Source organism: Bos taurus, chromosome 27, assembly GCF_002263795.3.
Source record: "Bos taurus isolate L1 Dominette 01449 registration number 42190680 breed Hereford chromosome 27, ARS-UCD2.0, whole genome shotgun sequence".
Lineage (NCBI taxonomy): Eukaryota > Metazoa > Chordata > Mammalia > Artiodactyla > Bovidae > Bos > Bos taurus.
In genome coordinates this window covers 31,760,062-31,783,225 of record NC_037354.1, presented here as the reverse complement: position 1 = coordinate 31,783,225, position 23,164 = coordinate 31,760,062, and the positions used below count along the sequence as shown (strand labels likewise).

The following is a 23,164-nucleotide window of genomic DNA, read 5'->3' as shown; positions in this document are numbered from 1 at the left end:
AATCTTATATTAAGTGTTCTTCTCACACATGCACAAATAAGAATTTATTAAAGGTGGAAGGATACTTTTGAAGGTGATGAATATGTTTATGGCATAGACTGTAATGATAATTTCATGCATGCATATTTATCCCCAAACTCAATGAGTTGTATACATCAAATACATACAACTTTTTGTCTATCAAGCATATCTCAAGATAGTTAAAATAATAAAACACAGCCGTTTGACTTCTAAGTCTAGACTTTTATTTTTTGCTGTTTGCTATAAAACGAAAGCTTCTTGCCACCCATACTGGAAGAACTCCACGTCAGGCACCTGCTGTGACTGCCTCTTCTCTCAGATGGCTGATCCTGCCCCATGCTGTAGTAAGAGTCAAGGAGATCCACGCAGTGACTAAAGATGAGGGAGATATCGTATCTGGCCAAAAAGAGTAAGTGGAGGCAAGTCAACTGAAGACAAGTTCCAGGGTCTTCATAATTCTTGGTGAAACTGGTGCCTCAGCTTTTCCAATAGTGCTGTCTGCACTGATCCCCGTGACCGCCCCGAGGAAGCCCGAAACGGTAGCTCCTTCTATCACCACATACACCCCGTAACCGCCCCGAGGAAGCCCGAAACGGTAGCTCCTTCTATCACCACATACACCCCATAACCGCCCCGAGGAAGCCCGAAACGGTAGCTCCTTCTATCACCACATACACCCCATAACCGCCCCGAGGAAGCCCAAAACGGTAGCTCCTTCTATCACCACATACACCCCGTAACCGCCCTGAGGAAGCCCGAAACGGTAGCTCCTTCTATCACCACATACACTGTCCTCTTCTGTCACACACACAGACTGACTTGCTATTTCTGAGTTGTTTTGGGTGCTGGACCATTGTCGGTAATCACTGATTTTTTTTTCTATCTTGGAAAAAGGAGCTGCAAGGCATTGCCTTGTGAAGAAAAAAAGGGAATTTGGGAGAGAGAAAAATCACATACATATGAAGGATTCCAAATAGATTCGTTTCCAGAAGTTTGTATTTTAATCCAATCAAGACACTTGAGCACCCTGCATAGTGCCTCTGCCTTTAAAGGAATTTAGCTCAATTTTACACCAAACACATTCTGAAGCTTAACTTCATGTGGAAATGCCTTCAGATTCGGTCACTAGGAGTGGAAAAGAATCATGGAAAGGGGCAAAATGTGACTCTTTCTGGTTGCTGTTTCTTCTTTATTCTCAGTGCCTTAACTTTTCCATGCGGCCTGGGTTTTGAACAGACTTCAATTCTGAATAAGCTTAGTCACATCTTTCATCTTTGAAATCTCAGATTATATTAACATTCATGGCTCTCCCAGTGTAAATCTCTGCCCCCAGAATCGGAGAATTAGCTGTGAAGTTAGGAACTGGAATTCACAGCACAGATATGTGAAACTCGGTTCCCTTCACTACTGTCCCCACTGAAATAGCCAATTGTTATCTAGAACAGCCCAAGTTCCTTTCAAAGCCAACCTTGATTAAACTCAGTCATTTATGAACTTACGCCTTGCTGCAGACAGTCAGGAAAACTCATCCTCCCCTCTTGAATTAATCCAGATGACTAAACACCACTGACATCTCCTAACCTGCTTTCCTAAGAAAGATCTTTCATGCCCTGGAGTTGAAGCTGCTCAAATGTGAAAGTAACATATTATCTTATATCCTAAATAATGCTGAGTTCTATACTTTTTGCCCTCGAGAGTCAATATGTTTTGAATGAATTAATAACTCTGAACATGTGCATGAATAACTCTGAACAACATTCTGAATGTGTCTGGGAGGTTAACTCGCTTTTAACTAGAGCTTAACGCTAAAAAGAGGAACATTCAACGTCAGTCCTAGTTTGTCCGTTTCCTCTTGTCCACACCGGGAACCCAAGCCCACAGTCATACCTGTTGCCGCTTTGGCATTAAGGAGAAGGGACGAGAATGTGTGGAGGTGGGCAGCGGAAGAACACTGTCGCTCCAGGGAGAGAAGCGTTCAAGAGAGCTTTTCTGATAGATAACGTATCTGCTGCATCACCTGAACATCTAGGAAGAAAGCATCAGCAACTTGCAAGACTTTCATTTTTCCAATCATTCTTCTGGATGCATCCAAAGTCACTGCAGAATCTTTCATCCCACATTTCTTCGGGAAGCACTTACTGGGAAGACGTTCTACACAGAGCTCAGGCCAGAGTAAGAGGATGCCACTGGAGGCTGGGGAAGGTGGCTGCTGCAAGGATTTCCTGTTCTCGCTAAAGGGAAAGAATAGAAGCAGGTGCAAAATAATTGTCCTTTACGTCACATCATGCTTTACTGCTGAATAAAAATTTATACATATATGAATTATTGTATTTAGCTTGCGGTGAAGGGACAGGCACTGCCACTCTACTTTAGAGATGAGGACAGTACGGCTGGGAATTTAACGGAATTACTTGTGGTACACTGCATTATTAGCTACATTTCTCACACCATCTCATGTAGCAATCCACTTTGATACATGACTTTATGTTGCTCTAACAAACAGAGTAGAGAATGGGACATCCCTAGTGGTCTGGTGGTTAAGACTCTGTGCTTCCAATGCAGGGAACGCAGGGTTGATCCCTGGTTGGGGAACTAAGATCCCACATGCCAAGCAGAGCAAGTAGAGTAGCCAAAAGATTTTTTTTTTTTAAGGAGTGGAGATTATTTACACCCCTTGAGTCTGACTTTGTCTTTATTACTTGCCAACCGAACAAAAGGGAAGCAGTGGTATGCCAATTCTACGTCTCAGCCTCAAAAGGTCTTGACTCCAAACCACTGACATTCCATTATGTCAGATCGCCTACTGCATATACCATGTGAGGCTAGAAGGTTTTTCATTTATGAGGCTAAGAAACTATCTTTGAGTAAGCTATGCCTTGCCAAGCTAGTCTGATTTCTCTCTCATTATTTCCTAACATGTTCTCTGCTACAGACAAGTCAGAGTCCTTCCCACTTGCCACTCATGCATCTTATCTTTAGAGAAATACACCCTCAGCCTAATGGCAACTTCTCCCTCTCTGCTCAACCAAATCTTCTACTTCTTAAAAGATGTTACTGAAATGTGGCCAATTTACAATGTGTTCATCTCTGCTATACAACAAAGTGTTTCACACACACACACCCATATATATATTATATATATAAAATATGCAATATGTATAATATATATTGTTTTCCATATTCTTTACCATTGTGGTTTATCACAGGATACTGAGTATAGTTTTCTGTGCTACACAGTTGGACCTTGTTGTCAAATTTACCTGTTTAACACCCCAATTCTACTCCTGCATCCATTTATGAGGCCTTTCCTAGTCACCTCTTCTCTGCTTACCTGCACTTTGTATTTACATGTGGTCTCAGTCCCCTGCAATTACATCTTTAATCCTTGCTATTGATGACTGTATGTTCTGCCTCCATAGTTCAATATAAGAGCTTCCCATAGGACCAAGACCTCTGCTTCCCTAATGCACCTATGAATAAGCAGGTGAGTGAATAAATAAAAATCTAAGCTATACTATAAGGAGGTTAAATTCATGTAGCATCTTTTTTACTGCTTATACACTTGCTTCACATCTCTAGACTGCGAAGAAGAAAATTCAAAGATTCTGTGACATTACCTTGAGCTCATATCACCTGAAATATTACTGGAAAAGAAGAAATAAGTGTAAAGTATGAGAGAAGAATGCTTCCTGTCTCCACCAGGTGTCTCCTCAGGTTCAGCCATTTTCAACAGCATCCTTGTAAGAGATGAGGATGTTGCTAAGCCGAAGCAGGTACCACGCAGAGGAAGCCCACCTACTGGCAAGGACTGCAGGGCTTGTTACAAGACAGAGCGATGACGGCAAAGATACACCTTCAAAAGCTTCTTCCCTCTGTGTGTACAACGTGGGCAAAACTATCTCAAGGAACATACCTTTTGAAAACATAGCTCATGGATCATTCCTTATAAAGGATTACCAGCTCTTCTTTGAAAATGTAATTTCCACCTCAGGAAAAACTTAATTTCCATGCATATTACACTCCTTGCCATTGGTACATAGGCGGCTTATTAGTAGATTTTTGGTATCCTTAAAGATTTGTTCTATTGGAACTTGAAAGAAAACCAAATCAGCAAAAATAACTGAGTGTTTGCTCTGCTGTTCTTCCCACCTTTCTAATCACTGCATCAGAGCTGTAGGCATTGATGCACTTTGCCCCAAATTGTCAACTTGAAGAAGCGTATCATAACCACAAGTAATTACCTTGTGGGTCCAATAAACTGGAGGTTTTCTCAAGATGCACCCTGGGCTAAGTCATGAGGGCTAGACAGTCCATGGAAGAGAAGAAGATGAATCTACCAGCTTGGGTACAAAAAGACACAGGCTTTCAGCTATAAGCAGACCTTGGAAGTATCATGGGTTTGGCTCCAAGCCACAGAAATAAAGTAAATATGGCAATAAATCGATTCACACAACTGTTTCGGTTTCTCAGTGTACATAAAATACACTGTACTGTCGTCTATTAAGTGTACAATAGCATTATGTCCAGAAAACAATGTCAGTTAGTTCAGTTGCTCATTCATGTCTGACTCTTTGTGACCCCATGAATCGCAGCACGCCAGGCCTCCCTTCCATCACCAACTCCCGGAGTCCACCCAAACCCATGTCCATTGAGTCGGTGATGCCATCCAACCATCTCATCCTCTGTTGTCCCTTTCTCCTGCCCTCAATCTTTCCCAGCATCACAGTCTTTTCCAATGAGTCAGCTCTTCGCATCAGGTGGCCAAAATATTGGAGTTTCAACTTTAACATCAGTCCTACCAATGAACACCCAGGACTGATCTCCTTTAGGATGGACTGGTTGGATCTCCTTGCAGTCCAAGGGACTCTCAAGAGTCTTCTCCAACACCACAGTTCAAAAGAAAACAATGTGCATACCTTAATTTTAAAATATTTTATTGTTAAACTATGCTAACCAATCATCTGAGCTTTCTGTGAGTCATCATAGTAACATCAAAGATCACTGATCACAGGTCATCATGACCAACATAATAACAAAAAGGTTGGAAATATAATGTGACACAGTGACACTAAATAAGCAAATGCTATTGCAAAATACCCACAAGCCTTCAATTTGTAAAAAAAAAAAAAAAAAAAAATCTGCAAAGCACAATAAAATGAGACCTGCCTGTATACATATAACTTATATAATAACTAGGCCCTCCTGACAAGGAATTTTTCTTTTTTATACAGTAGTTCCCCCTTTTCCCTGATTTCCTTTTCCCCACCACCAACTGTAGTCCAAAGACATCAAGTGGAAAGTTCCAGAAATTAAAAAAAAAAAAAAATCCATGAGTTTTAAATGGCATGCCATTCTGAGTAGAGTGAAGAAATCTCACGCCATCTCACTTTGTCCCACCCAGGACATGACTTATCCCTTTGTCCCGCTCAATACTCGCTTAGTACCTGGTTATCAGATCTGGATCGACTATTGCAGTATCACAGTGCTGGATTCAAGGAACCCTTATTGTACATCACAAATGGCCCCAAAGTGCAAGAATAGTGATGCTGGCAATGCAGATATGCCAAAAAGAAGTTGTAAGTTCTTGACTTGATAAAGAAAAACAATGCTGTTACCAAGCTCTATGGTAGGAACAAATCTTCTATCCATGAAATTGTGAAGAGGGAATAGTTTTGCTATTCCCAAAACTATAGAGGGATAGTATTGCTGCTGCATCTCAAACTGCAAAAGTTGTGGACACAGTGTTTGTAAGTGCTTAATGAGGATGGAAAATACATTAACTTTGTACCATAAGATATTTTAAGAAAGAGATCACATTCACACAATGTTTATTATAGTATATCGTTATAACTGCTCTCTTATTCTTACTGTTGTTAATCTCTTACTGTGATTGATTTATACATTAAACTTTATCACAGGGATGTACAGTATACATACCTGTATAGAGGAAACATAGTATATATAGGGTTCAGTACTGTCCACAGTTTCAGAAATTCAGTGGGGTCTTGGAACGGATCCCCCAGTTGATGAGTGGCAACTGACTACTCTACAGAATGTGTAGTAAGTCACTGCTTCTTTCTATTTCTTTTTAAAGTTTGCTTTCAATATTTGTTTTTACACAGATTCCTTAGATGAGTGTGTGTGTGTTGTTGTATATGCCCACATACATGTATAAGCACCATCTAGGAAAGACATCAGCTACTGCTTTGTCCTGGACACCACATCTTCTGGGGATGGTCTTACCTGATGAGAGCAAAGGAGAAAGCATATACTGTCACCAAATCCCTGTTTCCCCAGAAATCCAGAGGATCTAGCGATTTACACTGATACTCTGCCTATGACCTAACATCAGTCAGATCAGATAGGAGACCCAGATTGGTGGAATCATGGTGTTATGGGTTAAACTTTGTTCCAACCAGTAAAATGTGTTGAAATTCTAAGCCTAGTATCTCAGAATGTGATCTTACATTTTAAAAAATAGGGCTTTTACAAGTAATGTTAAATTAGGTCATTAGTGGGGTCTGAACCCAATATGACTGGTGTCCTTATAAAAATGATCAGTGTGGACAGAGACAGACACAGAGAAAAGACCAAGTCAACAGAAGGCAGAGGTCAGGGTAATGTGTCTTCAAGGCAAGGAACTCCAAAGATTCCCAGAAAATCACCGGAAGCTGGAAGGAGGAATGGAGCAGATTCCCATCACAGCCCCCAGAAGACAGCAGCCCGACTGATGTTACCTTGACCTCAGACTTCTGACCTCCAGGATGGGGGAGAAAAAATGCTAGGCTGTTGAAGCAGGTAGGCTGCAGTATTTTGTTACAACAACCCTAGAAAACTAACAGAGGAGCAGGGAACAGGGATTCTGTGCTTCTGACCTCCTGATTGATGAAAGAAGTTTGAACTTTTTAAAGAACTTTTGTTTAACTTCTGGTGGAGTAGAATAGTAGAAAGAGATGAGGTGGAAAAGGCATTCCTGGTTAAGATCTGTGCTGCTCTATTAATAGGGATTAATTAATAAGGTATTCTGACTCCACCACAATCCTGGTAATCCCCATCCTGCTATAGGGTTTTCAGTAATGTATTAGTTAATGTGTTGAATCAGCTTCCTGTCAGACATACAGTTCTGAACATCAATGCTTGATATTTCCTAATTTTATAGGATAATATTTAATCCATTACAATTCTGGTGTATTTATCATTATCTGGTCTATTCATCCTCTATTAAGCCTATCTAGTCATTAAATCCCAAGGACATGCTTTGTTTTAGAGTTATCACTGTTAAGATTACACAAAACTCAAGGTAAAATAAAAACCTCAATTTTCATTTTTCCTGCCTTTTATTGTACAACGTTCAGAATGGAGGGCATTATTACATAGCTGACAAGAATTAGAATCAAATAGACACCACTGCAAAGTCTATTTCACACATACGTTTCCCCCAGCTCTGAGGAGAGCCTGCAGTGAGATCTCGGGTTATAATGAGCCTGGACACCAGCATTCCTATCTTTTATTACCAATTTCTAGCTCTATTGCCAAGATCTCTCTTGGATGTTTCCACAGTCTGGTGAGACATGGAGTGAAATACTGCTACAAACATTACAGTAATAACACTGACCATTCATGGGTCTGGTCTTACAACTATATAATCTAGCCAGAGAGGTTTAAATGTTCAGGAGGGTGTGAGTAAACAGCTCAATATGATCAGCTCAATAAGATTAAGAACATCTAGAAGGAAATACTTATTATCAATTAACCTGCTCTGCTTTCTATGTGAGAGCTCTCTGCAGTGAACACAGCTCCACTCAGGTTTCCATTCACCAGTTTAATTCAGCATCTATTATGTGACCACCATGCACCGCCTTGGGGTTTATACAATGTTTCCATGTTTTCTCTATTTCCATTGATTACTTTTAAGACAAAGCGTACTGCCAAACTGCCTGCCTGGTCAGATTTCTTTCTTATTAAAAATGGCTCCCAAAGTAACAGAGGAAACCAATTTCCCTTGGATGAATGATTTGGTGTCATTGTTTTCCTGGGACCTGGGGCCCAATATTTTGGAAATGGTAACCCCATTAAATATATGGGGATTTTAGGTTCCAGGAAGCTGCACCATGGCCAAGTGATAGACACCCTTGATTATGAAACTCTCCAGAGAAGAGAATTTGATATGACTACACAGGAAGGCTATATGACTACGTCAAGGCTGTATATTGTCACCCTGCTTATTTAGCTTATATGCAGAGTACATCATGCCAAATGCCAGGCTGGATGAAGCACAAGCTGCAATCAAGATTGCCAGGAGAAATATCAATAACCTCAGATTCGTAGTTGACACCACCCTTATGACAGAAAGCGAAGAACTAAAGAGTCTCTTGATGACAGTGAAAGAGGAGAGTGAAAAAGCTGGCTTAAAACTCAACATTCAGAAAACTAAGATCATGGTATCCAGTCCCATCACTTCATTGCAAATAGATGGGGAAACAATGGAAACAATGAAAGACTTTATTTTGGGGGGCTCCAAAATCACTGCAGATGGTGGCTGCTGCCATGAAATTAAAATATGCTTACTCCTTGGAAGAAAAGTCATGACCAATCTAGATAGCATATTAAAAAGCAGAGACATTACTTTACCAACAAAGGTCCATCTACTTAAAGTTATGGTTTTTCCAGTAGTCATGTATGGATGTGACAGTTGGATGATAAAGAAAGCTGAGCACGGAAGAATTGATGCTCTTGAACTGTGGTGTTGGAGAAGATTCTTGAGAGTCCCTTGGACTGCAAGGAGATCAAACCAGTCATTCCTAAAGGAAATCAGTCCTGAATATTCATTGGAAGGACTGGTGCTGAAGCTAAAACTCCAATACTTTGGCCACCTGATGCAAAGAACTGATTCCTTGGAAAAAGACCCTGATGCTGGGAAAGATTGAAGGCAGGAGGAGAAGGGGATGGCAGAGGATGAGATGGTTGGATGGCATCACTGACTCGAAGGACATGAGTTTGAGCAAGCTCCGGGAGTTGGTGATAGACAGGGAAACCTGGTATGCTGCAGTCCATGGAGTCCGCAAAGAGTTGGAGACGACTGAGCGACTGGACTGAACTGAACTGAACACAAGAATGCATGCTTTCGGGTGTGCTCAGTCGCTCGGTCGTGTCCAACTCTTTGAGACGCCATGGACTATAGCCCACAAGGCTCCTCTGTTCATGAGATTTTCCAGGCAAGAATACCGGAGCGGGTTCCATTTGCTCCCCCAGGGGATCATCCCAGCCCAGGGACTGAACCCGAGACTCCTTCGTCTCCTGCATCAGCAGGCGGATTCTTCACCACTGAGCCACAAGAAAGCATATGCCACTGCAGTGTGAGCTGTGATCAAATTTGAGTATGGAACTCTGAGGGAGACACAGGGAGAGAATCGTGGTCACCTTTAACTCCCAGGAACTGGTCCGGAAAGAGACGTTATCAAGATTTCCTGAACGAAGAGCAGTGGGAGTGCATCACCACCACTGCATAATCACACCTGGATACTGAGGTTTTTCCACCTTCAGCATCTGTTCTCTGTACTATTCTTCCTCACTCAGAGGCAGAGTGAAATTTTTATTTCAACAAATCTCAAGTCCTGAACTGCTAAGATTTGATTCTACTGGGTTTGTCATGTGCCAGTGTGGAGAAACATGGAGGGTGGGATTATATTTGAGAGTGCTATACTGTGGACAGTAAGACAGCATTATCAAAAAATATTCAACAGAGACAAGCAGCTTCCAATCTTCCCCCTACCCCCGCCTCAAACGTCTCCCTCAGTGATGTGAGAAGTAAAAATGTTTGCAGGCCATTGTAGTCCAGACCATGGCAGATGGGGTGGGGGGGGGGGCATGATGGACAAGCCCTTAGAAGCATAGCACACAATGGAGAGAAAGAAGTCATCCCCAGGATAGCAGACTGGGCACACAGAGGAAAAAGCTTCAGCTATCAGCATTGCCTGGATCTTTAGAAACAGCAGTAGCTATAGATACAGAAGTAGTTGATGTTGTGTGCATTAGGAGTAACTGCAGAGAAAGACCTCTGTGAAAATGGTCCAGAACCCTCCATACAAGAAAAAGATTATTTCAGCACAGGCAAGTTTAGGGCACAGAGGAGAACCAGCAGAGAGCCCAAGGAGGTGAGGATGATTTAAAAAAAAGGAGGCTCAAAAACAACAGGGTCCCACAGCATAGCCCAGGGAACTAGATTCAGTATTCTGGCATAAGCCATAAAGGAAAGGAGTCTCAAAAAGAATGTCAATGTATGTACAACGGAATCACATTGCTGTACAGAAGAAATTAACACAGCATTGTAAATCAACTACACTTCATCTTTAAAAATTATAAACATACATAAATAAAACAAAGGAGTGTCCAAATAATCCCAGAGCATAAATTCCATTTCTCTCTAAGTGAGGCAGGATTGGATACTAACACTGGAAACACAAGCATACCATTCGCAGCTGTAAATATATTAGCCTTTAGTTTACTTTATAATTAATAGTTCACTCCACAGGATGAACGGGTCATTCTTAAATAATCCTTGTCCACTTATAATGATATCCGCAATAAAAGATCCTTCTTAGTCAGTAGAAGATTTTCTCTTTCCTTGGTTGCCTCCAATTGACAATGGCAGTCAGAATTCCAGTTTCCAGGTAAGCAAAACAAGTTTTTTAAAAAAACACCTCTTGGAGAACACTGACTTACTAAAGGAGCGATTCTCACTTTTGGCTTCACAAGTTCTGAAGCTGGCTGGGTCTTAATTGCTATTTGGATGGCTAGCAATGTAGAATACTGAGAAAAACAGCACCTGCCTATAAAAACAAATTCTGGTTTTGAAGCTCTCGGTAACAGAACTAGCATAGTCAGTGGTGAAAGCTAGTTGTTTTCTTTGAAGTTGTGACAAATACTAAATGTACACTTTTTAGTCATTTTTCCCTCGGGGGGAAAATGACTGCCACAGGCTCCCTGCTGACAAAGCTTATCATTAATTCATTTGCCTTCTTTAACAATAAAAACATATTTTCCCTAGACGAAAGTGAATTTGTGACATTATAACTCAATCACCAACGAGGAGAATTTGCCTTCCGCATCAGTTGAAAAACATTTAAAATGTTCTCCGTTCTCACAATGTAAAATCTGTGTCCTTTTATATTCCTATTTTTAACTCTGCAAATGTAGTTCCTTTCATTCATGAAGCCCAATATGTTCTAGACACTTCTTTTAATCAAATAAATCTACCCTTATCCTTATAAAGTTGGCATAGGTAACATAACTTAATAACTCTAAAATCATTAAATTTGTACAAGTGAATAAATCAGAGAAATACCTAAGAACCAACTGGAAATCCAACTAACCCCCATGTTTTCTGGAAATTCTTCCATTTATTTCTTTTTTCTTATTTGTAAGGGCTCACAACCCAGAATGAGGGCAGTTAGCCTTAGGATATATTAGAAAAGAATATATTCTTTATTGGTAAATAGCCAGGACACTAATGGGGAAACATTTTTTAAAACATGGTCCTTTCATAACAATCATTTAATTTTGAGGACAAAAATCTGTTGTTACATAATTAAATATCAGTTGGCTGTCAGAAGATTATTTGGAGGCTCTGTGTAAGTAACTCTATCATGCTGGTTTTTTCAAACAACTAGTATCCAGTGTATACTGAGGTTGGAAAACCATGGGTCTTCGTGCTGCAGTGATATAACATGATGATGTTGTGACTCCAGTACCAAAGAAAGTAAAAGTGTCAGTCACTCAGTCGTCTCCAACTCTTTGCAACCCATGGACTGTAGCCCACCAGGTTCCTCTGTCCATGGGATTCTCCAGGCAAGAATACTGGAGTGGGTAGCCATTCCCTTCTCCAGGGGATCTTCCCAACCCAGGGATCAGATTCAGATCTCCTGCATTGCAGGCGAATTCTTTATTATCTGAACCACTAAACAAAAACAAAACCCATCACACAGCAAAACATCTGCTGGAGCTCTAATACAAATTGTGTCTACTCAGTCCAATTTAACTCAAGTGTCACGAAGCATCATAGGATATCCAGGCCTTGCTCCACTGACATTCATGTCCTCAGAAATAACTCAGCACTAGGTGCCAAACTTCACTGCACATTGGAATCACCTGAACAGTTTTTAATGCCGACATCAAGGTCATACCCCACCTTAATTAAATCAGAATGTCTCAGGGTAGGAGACGGACTTCAGTAGTCTTTTAAGTTCTCTAGGTGATTCTGATGTGCAACTTTTGCAAATCACTGAGTTACAGGAAATAAAGATGAAAAGACCATCAAAATGTCACTAAATATGTGGGCAATAGCAGTCACATTATGACAGGATAGACATAAGCATTGCCTCTCAATACCTGATCTGAAATCCTTGGGGATGAAAGTATGTTACTATCCAGAATTGTTCAGATTTCATAAGTTACACAGTATATATAACACGGAGGGCTTCCCAAGCAGCACGGTGGAAAAGAGTCCACCTTCCAATTCAGGAAGACACAGTAGACTTGGGTTCGATCGATGGATCGGGAAGATCCCCAGGAGAAGAAAAGGGCAACCCACTCCAGTATTCTTGCTTGGGAAATCCCTTGGACAGTGAGCCTGGTGGACTACAGTCCACGAGGTCTCAAATAGTCAGACATGACTCAGAGACTGAGCACACACGCACATATAATGCGGAAGTCGGTGATCAGGGTATGGGAATAGAGCGTCCTGTAACCGCAAAACTAGTATCTCTGCAGGAGAACACATTAGGTGAGAAAATCAAAACTTGATAAAATCACATCTACTAAAGTCAAGTTTGGCCAACAAATGAATTTGCCCATATTTACAAAACCACTTTTGATTTTCAGGATATTTGGAATTTCATAATCATTGATAACAGCATGTGAATCTACACTGAATCAAGTCTTCATCAAATCAAATTTAGCAACATAATCCATCCATGGTCGTCAATAGGCAGTGACCCCTGTGAGGCTGACAGTATTGATGTGGCTTAGACCACCCTCTCATCAGCCTAAATCTGGCTCCCTTACCTCTGAAGACAAGAGCTAACAAGTTTTCCAAAATTTTAATTATGTATTGTATGAGTTTATACACACACATCAGAGAAGGTGATGGCACCCCACTCCAGTACTCTTGCCTGGAAAATCCCATGGACGGAGGAGCCTGGTGGGCTGCAGTCCACGGGGTCATAAAGAGTCGGACATGACTGAGTGACTTCACTTTCACTTTTCACTTCCATGCATTGGAGAAGGAAATGGCAACCCACTCCAGTGTTCTTGCCTGGAGAATCCCAGGGACGGGGGAGCCTGGTGGCTGCTGTCTATGGGGTCGCACAGAGTCGGACACAACTGAAGTGACTTAGCAGCAGCAGCAGCATACACACACATATGTGTGCGCGTGTATGTGAGTACAATTAAAATGCCAACCCTTTGGGACTTATTCCTTAAAGAATCAACCAGCCCCATTCCATAAGAGAAAAAAAAGTCATCATTCCTAGGTGTGACTTTTCAAGGCTATCAAACACAAACTTTACAATCACTGGTACCACCCTGCCGTTTGGTATCTGTAAACCACAGCTGTGGCTGGACTGCTTATAGAGTCAAGCAGGCTGTCTCATCACATCTAAAACAGACCATGCCGAGTCAGTTATTAGAAATAGCCTATAGGCTTCCTGTCCTGGGGGGAGAGTTGCTCACTGTTATTAATCAGTTTAGGAGGAAACTCATGGATTTTTTCCTGGGGAAAGATGTGCATGGTCAATGAGCACAGGATCAACCTAAGGATTGAAGCTTTTAGTCCAGAGGCACCTAGGAAAAAATATAGCCTCACAGAATGAGGTAGAAGGTCCAAGCTGGTCATACAGACTGGATGCCACTCAGCCAGTGGAGGACACCTCCTAAGGAGGCTCTACAGGGATCTGGTAGGATAGTTAGATGAGCTCTAAGAATTATGTAAAGCTGGAAGAACCAACATCACGGACTACTTTCCCAAGACTTGCTTCAGGGATTCATTGAGAAATAATCAGCTCACCCAATGCCCCGGCTTTCATCCCAGCTCCATCCCCACAGAGGCAATAAGCCCAAGAACCAGACTTCTCTTTCTAGCATTGTCCCAAACAGCCAGATACAGGGCTTTTTATACTAAGAGAAAAACAACAGTTCAGTTTCACGAATTCTCAGATGATCTTTCACTTGTTGCTAGTCACCTGCCCCTAATTCACCATAACATTCGGTACAAATACCATGATTGTCCTGACGTCCTGTGCCCCATCTCTGCCTCAGGAAATGAACCCAGTTGACCAAACAAGATGAATCGACAACATATGACTTCCCTCAGCTTCCCTCCCCAACATCTACAGGTGAATCTGCATCCATACCCACTTTTCCATTTCCTTTCTTTGTCAACTGGGGAAAAACACCACCTAAAAGTTGAGAATCGTGTTCTATTCAGTGCACTTGCTAAGGACTTAAGCCCAGGAGGCAGCCTCTGAGAAAGCTCTGTGGGATTGCTCCAAAAAGGCAAGGGAGGAGTCAGGATACATGGGAGGTTTGGGGACAAAAACTAGGTAGTCGGAATATCAAAAAACGACTGTTCGTTAAAGAAAAACCAGACATGTCAAGGTAATGAATTTAGCACTTTCCTATGTATGGGAAGATTCGAGCATCTGAGCTCATTAAAAGCATTCCTTTGATGTGTACCTTAACCATCGAGGGCCAGCATCCTGCTTATCTCCATCCTGAATCCTCCCAGGGTGCAGAGTACAGGGCAGGTGGCCACAGTGACTGATGGTAAAGGCCACCACATCTGTTGTTTACTGATGTGACAGGCAACATTTTTCACCCCAAGTTCCCTTTCCAAGATTCTATCACTTCTCTCCGAGTTCAGGCACTTTTCTCCTTCTATTCTCCAACCTCTGCCACCTAGTCTCTGCTTTAGAAACATGCTCAAACCTTTCCCCCCTCAAAAACACCACAAAAAGGGGATATGACCTGAAGTGTGCTGTGTCTTCACTTTCCACGCTTTTACAGCTTAGCTTCTTGAAGAGGGTGAGTGGGAGGTGAGGAAATAAAACACTTAACGCGGCTTCCTCTCCCACTTGTAGACTGAAAGCGTTCTTTTCAGGGTCAATCATCCTAGCAGCTAAATTCGCCGGACAACTTTCAGCCACTTCCTACCTCACCTCTCCGCAATGTGGTTTCTTTTTGTTGTTGTTGTTGTTTGTTTGCTTTTAATTCTTCCTGAACTGGACTTGGCCTTTGGGGATACCACGGTCTCTTTTCCTCGGGTCTCTAGGTAGAACCCTCCTTCTCCCTAATGAGCTCTTCTCCCATCTGCCAATGAAATGACTGTGGTCCCATGGTTCTGTCAGTGATTTCAACTACATCCTTAATGCCATCCAAATCCCTCCTCTTCTCTCCAGTACCACTGACATACACTTAATGCAGAACCTCATCATTTCCATTTTGGGTTTCAGCAGCAGCCTCCTAACTGCTTCTCCCATCGTTCTGCTGGTGGGGCTTCACTCCCCAGCTCTTTGATGGCAAATACGGAACACATCACCCGCATTTCTCCACCACGGTGCCCTTGACAGCCACAGTCACTTTTAACAACGGAGAAAAATCTTATTTCTCTTGGAAGCTGAATCTTCCCCAGACTTCCACTTCCAGTAAGTCCTCAATACACCTTGCATTTCATAGACATTGAATGGAGAAGTCAGATATATATATATATATATATATATATATATATATATATATAGGAAGTGATGCAATGATAAAAAGACATTTTTTTGAAAGTTTTCCCTGGAATAACAGCCATACCTGGGTACATAATTATGGCCTTCTTCCAGCTTAGCCTGAGTATAGCCTCAGAATCCTCCTCAACAGAGTGCCAATGAACGGTCAGTTGGAAACCATTCGTCATCCTGGCTTTGAATATTCTCCACTATGCTACAGTGTGGTCCTTCTAAAAGAAACAAATGTAAGGCTGTCACCACTCTGCTGAAACAGTTCTAACTGGTCTCCTTTGCCTACAGGATATAGTCTACATTTTCACTCTAACAGTTCTCCCAGGGTCTGGTCTTGCCTATTCTCTCAATCTTCCCTCTCATAGTCATTCACCCATCACTTACTATTGCCAAGAACTCTGAGTGTCCCTTTGTTTGTGTAAGATGTTTAATAATCGAATCTGGTGACTACAGTTAACAATACTGTATTGTATACTTGGAAGTTGCTAAGAGATTAGCTCTTAAACACACAGATTAGCTTAAACACAAAGATTAGCTCTTTGTTCTCACCACAAAAACAGCAACAAAAACAGGGTAATTATGTGCATTGATAGATTTGTTAACTAACATTCTGGTATTAATAATTTTACAATATATACATGTATCAAATCACCATATTATACACCTAAAACTTACATAATGTTATATAACAATTATATCTCAATAAAGCTAGGCATAAGGATATAAGCGTAGATGAAGTCAACAAAGAAAAGACCAGTTAAAAAGAGACAAAAAGACTGAAAAAAATCTAGCAGAAAACTAGATTTCTGGAAGACCAGAGAAAGAATGGGAGAGGAAAATACTCATCAGAAAAGCTAGTAAAATACCACAGAGATAAGTGAAAGAGTAAATGAAAAACAGAAGGGTGTGCTTGTTCTGTGTCTGTCTGCACTTAAAACGCTGGCAGAAGGTGGTGAGTCAGGGAGAAAGTACATGTGAGGCCAGGAAGGTGATCAGTAATTTCAAATACCACAGATTGGAGGGACACGAATGAGAATCCAGTAGAAGCTACTCAATGTAGTGACTATATTGACATAACTTAAAGTGGGTGTTTTAGCTAAAGACTGAGGATGAAAATCGGATTGTAAAGGATTAGGGACTGATTCGGTAGCAAGGAAGTAAAGTAAAATGGAGGAAATGGAGGAGAGAGGGTCTCTCCTCACCTGTCAGTGAGTTTCTTGAAGGCTGAGGCTGTCATCAAGTACATGACTTGTGTGTAGAGTTCATGGATAAACGTGATTTATAAAATATCCAGCTCTGTAAAGCCCACAAGCCAACACTGATCGTTGCTGTGAAGCTGAAAACATGAGTGCCTCTGACCTTTATCAAAGTTTGCCCTGGGGACCAGGTGGACATCTCTTGCTCCAGTGGATGGTCAGTTTTCATATGGAAGCAATCAGACTTCAGAGTCAATGGCCTTTGACTTGAAAGCAATTTAATACATTTGAATAATCCAAGAACAGACCTCTATTGGAGAATTATGTGAATGAGAGAGCATTTAAACTAATTTTCTTCGACATATTTCTGTTTTTTCTCTGTGCTGCACTACATACAAAATGAAGCTTGTCTCATTTTTGAACCCTATGCCTCTGAAAGCTGTCTACGCTGTCTTCACAATTTCAATTACACACTGTTTTAATTTGTTCTTCCTTCCTGTGCTACTTCATTCAGAACCTCTTTACTTTTTACCTCAACTGATTAAAGAGCCTTTTTGAGGCTAACAGCGTCAAGGTTTTGTTTTGATCACAATATAGATTATTTTCATGGTAAAAAAGCAAATAAAGCCAATAATTTCAAAATTTTAAATTGTTCTTTATTTCCACCTAAAGAAAATCTCACCTGACTTTCAAGACTCATTAATCATGTGCTCATTTTTAGTTTTATCTCCGATCACTTCTCTCTGTACTATTCCGCAACCAAACCAGTGGGTCCCATTCATACCAGAGACTTCTGCTCTTTGACTTATTCACATAGTTTCCCTCCTTTTCCTTCCTTTTGGGTATGCCTCAACTCTTTTTCTTTACATTATGGGCAAGGCAGTCCATTCCATGGAGTCATCCTTGCTCAACTAGCTTCCTTTTTTCATATATGAATATTCACAGTCCTCCATGCCTTTATGGTGAGATGGTTCATATTCTGTTACAGCTATTTGCATATATCTCAATCTAGTGGAAACACTAGGTCTTCACACAATTCTTAGCCTATTTTCATCCACATTGCAATTATCCAATAAATAATGAATGAATGAATAAGTGAGTATAAAGATGCAAGAGTAAACTGAAGTTAAAAACCAATCTTTGGAAATTTGCTAAGTAGTCATTTTCATTTTGATTAAGGTAGAGTTGATTTATAATTCATATAAGTTTCAGGTGTATGACATAGTGACTCACAATTTTTAAAGGTTATACTCCATTTATAGTTACTATAAAATTTTGGCTATAATCCCTGTGCTGTATAGTATCTCCTTGTAACTTATTTTAGACATAGTATTTTACTGCTTGGGGGCTTCCCTGGTAGCTCAGCTGGTGTAGAATCTGCCTGCAATGCAGGAGACCCCAGTTTGATTCCTGGGTCGGGAAAATCTGCTGGAGAAGGGACAGGGTACCCACTTCTGTATTCTTGGGCTTCCCTGGTGGCTCAGGTGGCAAAGAATCCACCTGCAATGCAGGAGACCTGGGTTTGATTCCTGGGTTGGGAAGATCCCCTGGAGGAGGGAACTGGCTACCCACTCCAGGATTCTGCCCTGGAGAATTCCATGGACTAAAGAGTCCATGGGGTCACAAAAAGTCAGACACAACTGAACAACTTTCACATGGATCGATTTTACTTCCTAATGCCCTGCTCCTGTCTTGCCCCTCTCCTCATCTTTCTCCCCACTGGCAAACACTACTTTGTTTTCTGGATCCGTCAGTCTGTTTGTTTCTTTGTTATATCCCCTAGTTTGTTTTATTTTTTAGATTTCACATATAAGTGATATTACACAGTATTTGTCTCTGACATTATTTTGCTAAGCAGTGAAATTCTTTAAAATATATGGACTTATAAAGTTGGTAAAAATAGGCAAACAAAATAACATAACATGTCTTAAATTTTGCATTTAGTATTAGATCTATCTAATATTAGATTTAGTATTAGTATTAGATAACCAAAGTCTCTTTCTCATATTTGACAGAATTGAGATAGCAAGCAACTGTACCAACTAACAGGATAAAGGGTTGGAAAGTATGAGCTCAAGCTAAACTTTACTACATAGATTCATGTTTTTAATGTTTGTTTCACTATTCGGGCCAAAGGACTGGCAACCTTAGGTTGGCAGTGTTTCAACAAGCATTCTTAATGCACATCATTTAAAAGTAGTTTCAACAAATATCTGCATTTCTTCTTAGTATATATTTTCCATAAAGTACCTAAATATAATCACCCACTAAGTCCTTAAAAATATATTAAAAGTGGGACTTGGACTAGAATGTAGAATGGAGCCAACTTGGATTAAGACCAGGTCAATCAATTAGTTGAAATATGTTAATGAGGCCAGGGTTGTATATTCCACCTCCACATTGACCAGTTGGCTGGACTCCATTCACATACAAAGACTAAACCCCAGTCCTTAATCAAAGGAGAGGGTGAAGCCACATCAGTATAAATGTATCCTCATTCTTGGAAAATACACCAAAGTACTTTTAAAGAGGTTCAGAATAGCCATGCAGTTTTCAAAACACAGTTCATTAAATTTGGGGCAGGTTTGAAGATGAAAGATTGGAGAAATCTTGGAGAGGAAAAAAAAAGACTTTTCTACATGGGAACAGGGAGCAAGATAGCTATGTGCCAAAAGGAAGCTTGGGAGTTGAGTTGGGTTGGGATGGTTGAAAGGGGTTTAATAGAAAGAGAAAAAATATTTTGAGGGAGATCTATAAAAGGCTGAGGAGTATGAAAAGCTATAGGAGAATTTTATAAATCCTGCTCTGGCCCCTTTCTCAATTTAATGTATCATTGCATGCTTGTCATATTAACTTTTGCTTTTTTTTTTTTGAGGGAGAAACAGGAACATTATCAAAGGGTTTACTCTCCAGATAGTTATGCTACTGAAAAACAATTGAGTGCAAAACACCATTGCTTGCAGGATGCTCTGAAGCATACATTTCCCTTTTTTCCCCTTTTTTAATTTACCAAGAAGTTTCTCCCCAAGGCAAATGATGCGGGTTGCAGTTAAAAGTACACAATTAGAAGTTGGGTACTAGACAAGCAGTCAGAAAATGTTACTGGCATTTGAACTTTTCCCAAGCAAGTAACCATGCTTGTCTATAAAACTGCTTCAAGTGAGGGAAAAAAGGACATTGATTGAGGCAAAGAAATCCACTGTGAAATGTTCAAGTCTCCTCGGTGTGCGGCACACTTCAAAGTAACTAATGCTTCCAAATTACTTTATCCTGGGTATGTATCCACTTCCTGTCTCTCCCTGCACCATATATGTTTATAATGACATATTGATTTCTAGTCCAGCTTGAAATGCAATAGCAGGCACCCCTCCGCTGAGGAGGGGGGGCATTTCTCCTGAGTCAGCTCACCCTGCACACATTCTCGATGCACCTTCTGTCCATGGAGTGACTGTTCCTTGGACCATGTGGAGCAAAGAGATTGAGGAAGAGGGGCGGGGGAGGGACCAGAAAAGAAGCAGGACCTGTCTCATTTCAGAGGTGAATTGAGTTCCAGGCCTGGGTTAGTAGTTGTCTATCAAATTCTGTCCAAATTCTTTCCAAAGTCAAACACTTTAAATCTAACAACCTTGACAACTCAGGATATACATTTTAAACTGCAGAGCTCAGCTCAGCCTTCTATCTCTGCGGTGCCAGCTGCTGCCAGAATTATTATCCTGTCATGTTTCATGGAGCGGCTCATGAATAAGATACTGACCAAGCAAACAGAAGACCTCAGAGAGTTTCCATTCTAATTTTAGAAAACCTCCTCAATTCTGAAGAATTAGGGGTGAATAAATTACATAGTAAAATATGGTAGCAGCAAATGACATGAAATTACACAGAAAATATTAGGCATATAGAGGCCAAACTAAAATGCGTACAAAAGCCAAAATTATGGCTATTTGAAAGGCAAATACAGCTTTATTACTTTCAGCTGCATACAGTAACTTTGCTTTCAGTTAGAAGGAGGAACAGTTAGTTCTGTTATAATAAAGAGATGAGATGAATTTGTTCTAATAACCAGTTTTCACAGAAATAAAATGGCATGTCTATAAAATGCATTTTGATATGAAGTAAGATAAGGAGCTTTGGCTCCATCCCTTCATTCCTTCTGGAGTTATTTCTCCACTGATCTCCAGTAGCATATTGGACACCTACCGAACTGGGGAGTTCATCCTTCAGTGTCCTATCTTTTTGCCTTTTCATACTGTTCATGGGGTTCTCAAGGCAAGAATACTGAAGTGGTTTGCCATTCCCTTCTCCAGTGGACCACATTCTGTCACAGCTCTCCACCATGACCCGGTCATCTTGGGTGGCCCCACACAGCATGGCTTAGTTTCATTGAATTAGACAAGGCTGTGGTCCATGTGATCAGATTGGCTAGTTGTCTGTGATTTTAGTTTCAGTCTGTCTGCCCAAGCTAAGCACCGAAGAATTGATGCTTTTGAATTGTGGTATTGGAGAAGACTCTTGAGAGTCCCTTGGACTGCAAGGAGATCCAACCAGTCCATCCTAAAGGAGATCAGCCCTGGGTGTTCATTGGAAGGACTGATGTTGAAGCTGAAACTCCAATACTTTGGCCACCTGATGCAAAGAGCTGACTCATTGGAAAAGACCCTGATGCTGGGAAAGATTGAGGGCAGGAGGAGAAGGGGACAACAGAGGATGAGATGGTTGGATGGCATCACCAACTCGATGGACATGGGTTTGGGTGAACTCCAGGAGTTGGTGATGGACAGGGAGGCCTGGCGTGCTGTGGTTCATGGGGTCACAAAGAGTCGGACATGACTGAGCAACTGAACTGAACTGAAATGAAGATAAGAACTAAGATTCATGTGGTTCTTACTAAATGTTGAGACCTGCATTTGATGATTTTTATAAATATATATATATTTACCTCCTTTAACTTAATTCCAAAGAGTATTTAATATCACCTTTTTACAGATGAGAAAACTGAGATTTGGGAAGGGTAAGTAACATGGCCAAGTTTCTACAACTAGTGAGTGACAGGACTCAAGTTTGAATTCAGTTTCGAGCTGCTGATTCCCAAGGAGCTGATTAAATATAGCAAAGAATGTGTTTGTTTCTGTTATTAAAATACATTCTAGAAGATGTGACCAAAAAATGAAGACCAGCTTAGCAGATAAGTGAAATTAGAAAGTTTGTTTTTTTATATGTACAGACAATGTACATAAAAGTTTTATAGAAGTTTGTATAGCCTTAAATTTATTCCACTATTGACACCAATCCTTAAAATTTTTAAAAATATTTTTAGAAAGCCTCTTAAGAATTTCCTTTAGAGCCATGATGAAATTAATTTATGACATGTTTACTGAGCACCTTCTAGGTCTCAGTCACAAAGTTGGGGGGAAATAAAAATATATGAAAAATGCAATAATACAATTCTTGCTCCCTAGTAATTTGAAACTAATTGGGTCAAGAGAATATCTAGTTTCGTCTACTGCATCCTGGCTGAAACAATGGATCGTATTACCTCATGGTAAACCCAGGCCAAAAGTAGCTTGAATTCCCACTTTAGTTACCAAATTTAGATTTCATTTTTTGAGGATAACTTTTCTTTATTTAGAAAAGAGCAAAATCATTCAGAACAATCATATCTGAGAATTTTCTTTTTTTTTTTTTTCTAATTTTATTTTTAAACTTTACATAATTGTATTAGTTTTGCCAAATATCAAAATGAATCCGCCACAGGTATACACGTGTTCCCCATCCCGAACCCTCCTCCCTCCTCCCTCCCCATACCATCCCTCTGGGCCCTCCCAGTGCACCAGCCCCAAGCATCCAGCATCGTGCATCGAACCTGGACTGGCAACTCGTATCCTACATGATATTTTACATGTTTCATTGCTATTCTCCCAAATCTTCCCACCCTCTCCCTCTCCCACAGAGTCCATAAGACTGTCCTATACATCAGTGTCTCTTTTGCTGTCTCGTACACCGGGTTATTGTTACCATCTTTCTAAATACCATATATATGCGTTAGTATACTGTATTTATGTTTTTCCTTCTGGCTTACTTCACTCTGTATAATAGGCTCCAGTTTCATCCACCTCATTAGAACTGATTCAAATGTATTCTTTTTAATGGCTGAGTAATACTCCATTGTGT

General features: G+C 40.7%; 1 long non-coding RNA gene across 1 annotated transcript in view; it reads right to left on the bottom strand.

Annotated features, from left to right (window-relative positions):
* Positions 1 to 222: 222 nt before the first annotated feature.
* The window catches only part of LOC112444609 (uncharacterized), a 131,987-nt gene continuing 109,045 nt past the window's right edge, over positions 223 to 23,164 (bottom strand). Inside the window, exons 4-6 of the long non-coding RNA XR_003032974.2 lie at positions 2,161 to 2,252; positions 1,909 to 2,046; positions 223 to 417 (exon numbers count right to left, since the gene is read on the bottom strand). This is a non-coding gene — a long non-coding RNA (uncharacterized lncRNA). The remainder of the gene's footprint in view (positions 418 to 1,908; positions 2,047 to 2,160; positions 2,253 to 23,164) is intronic.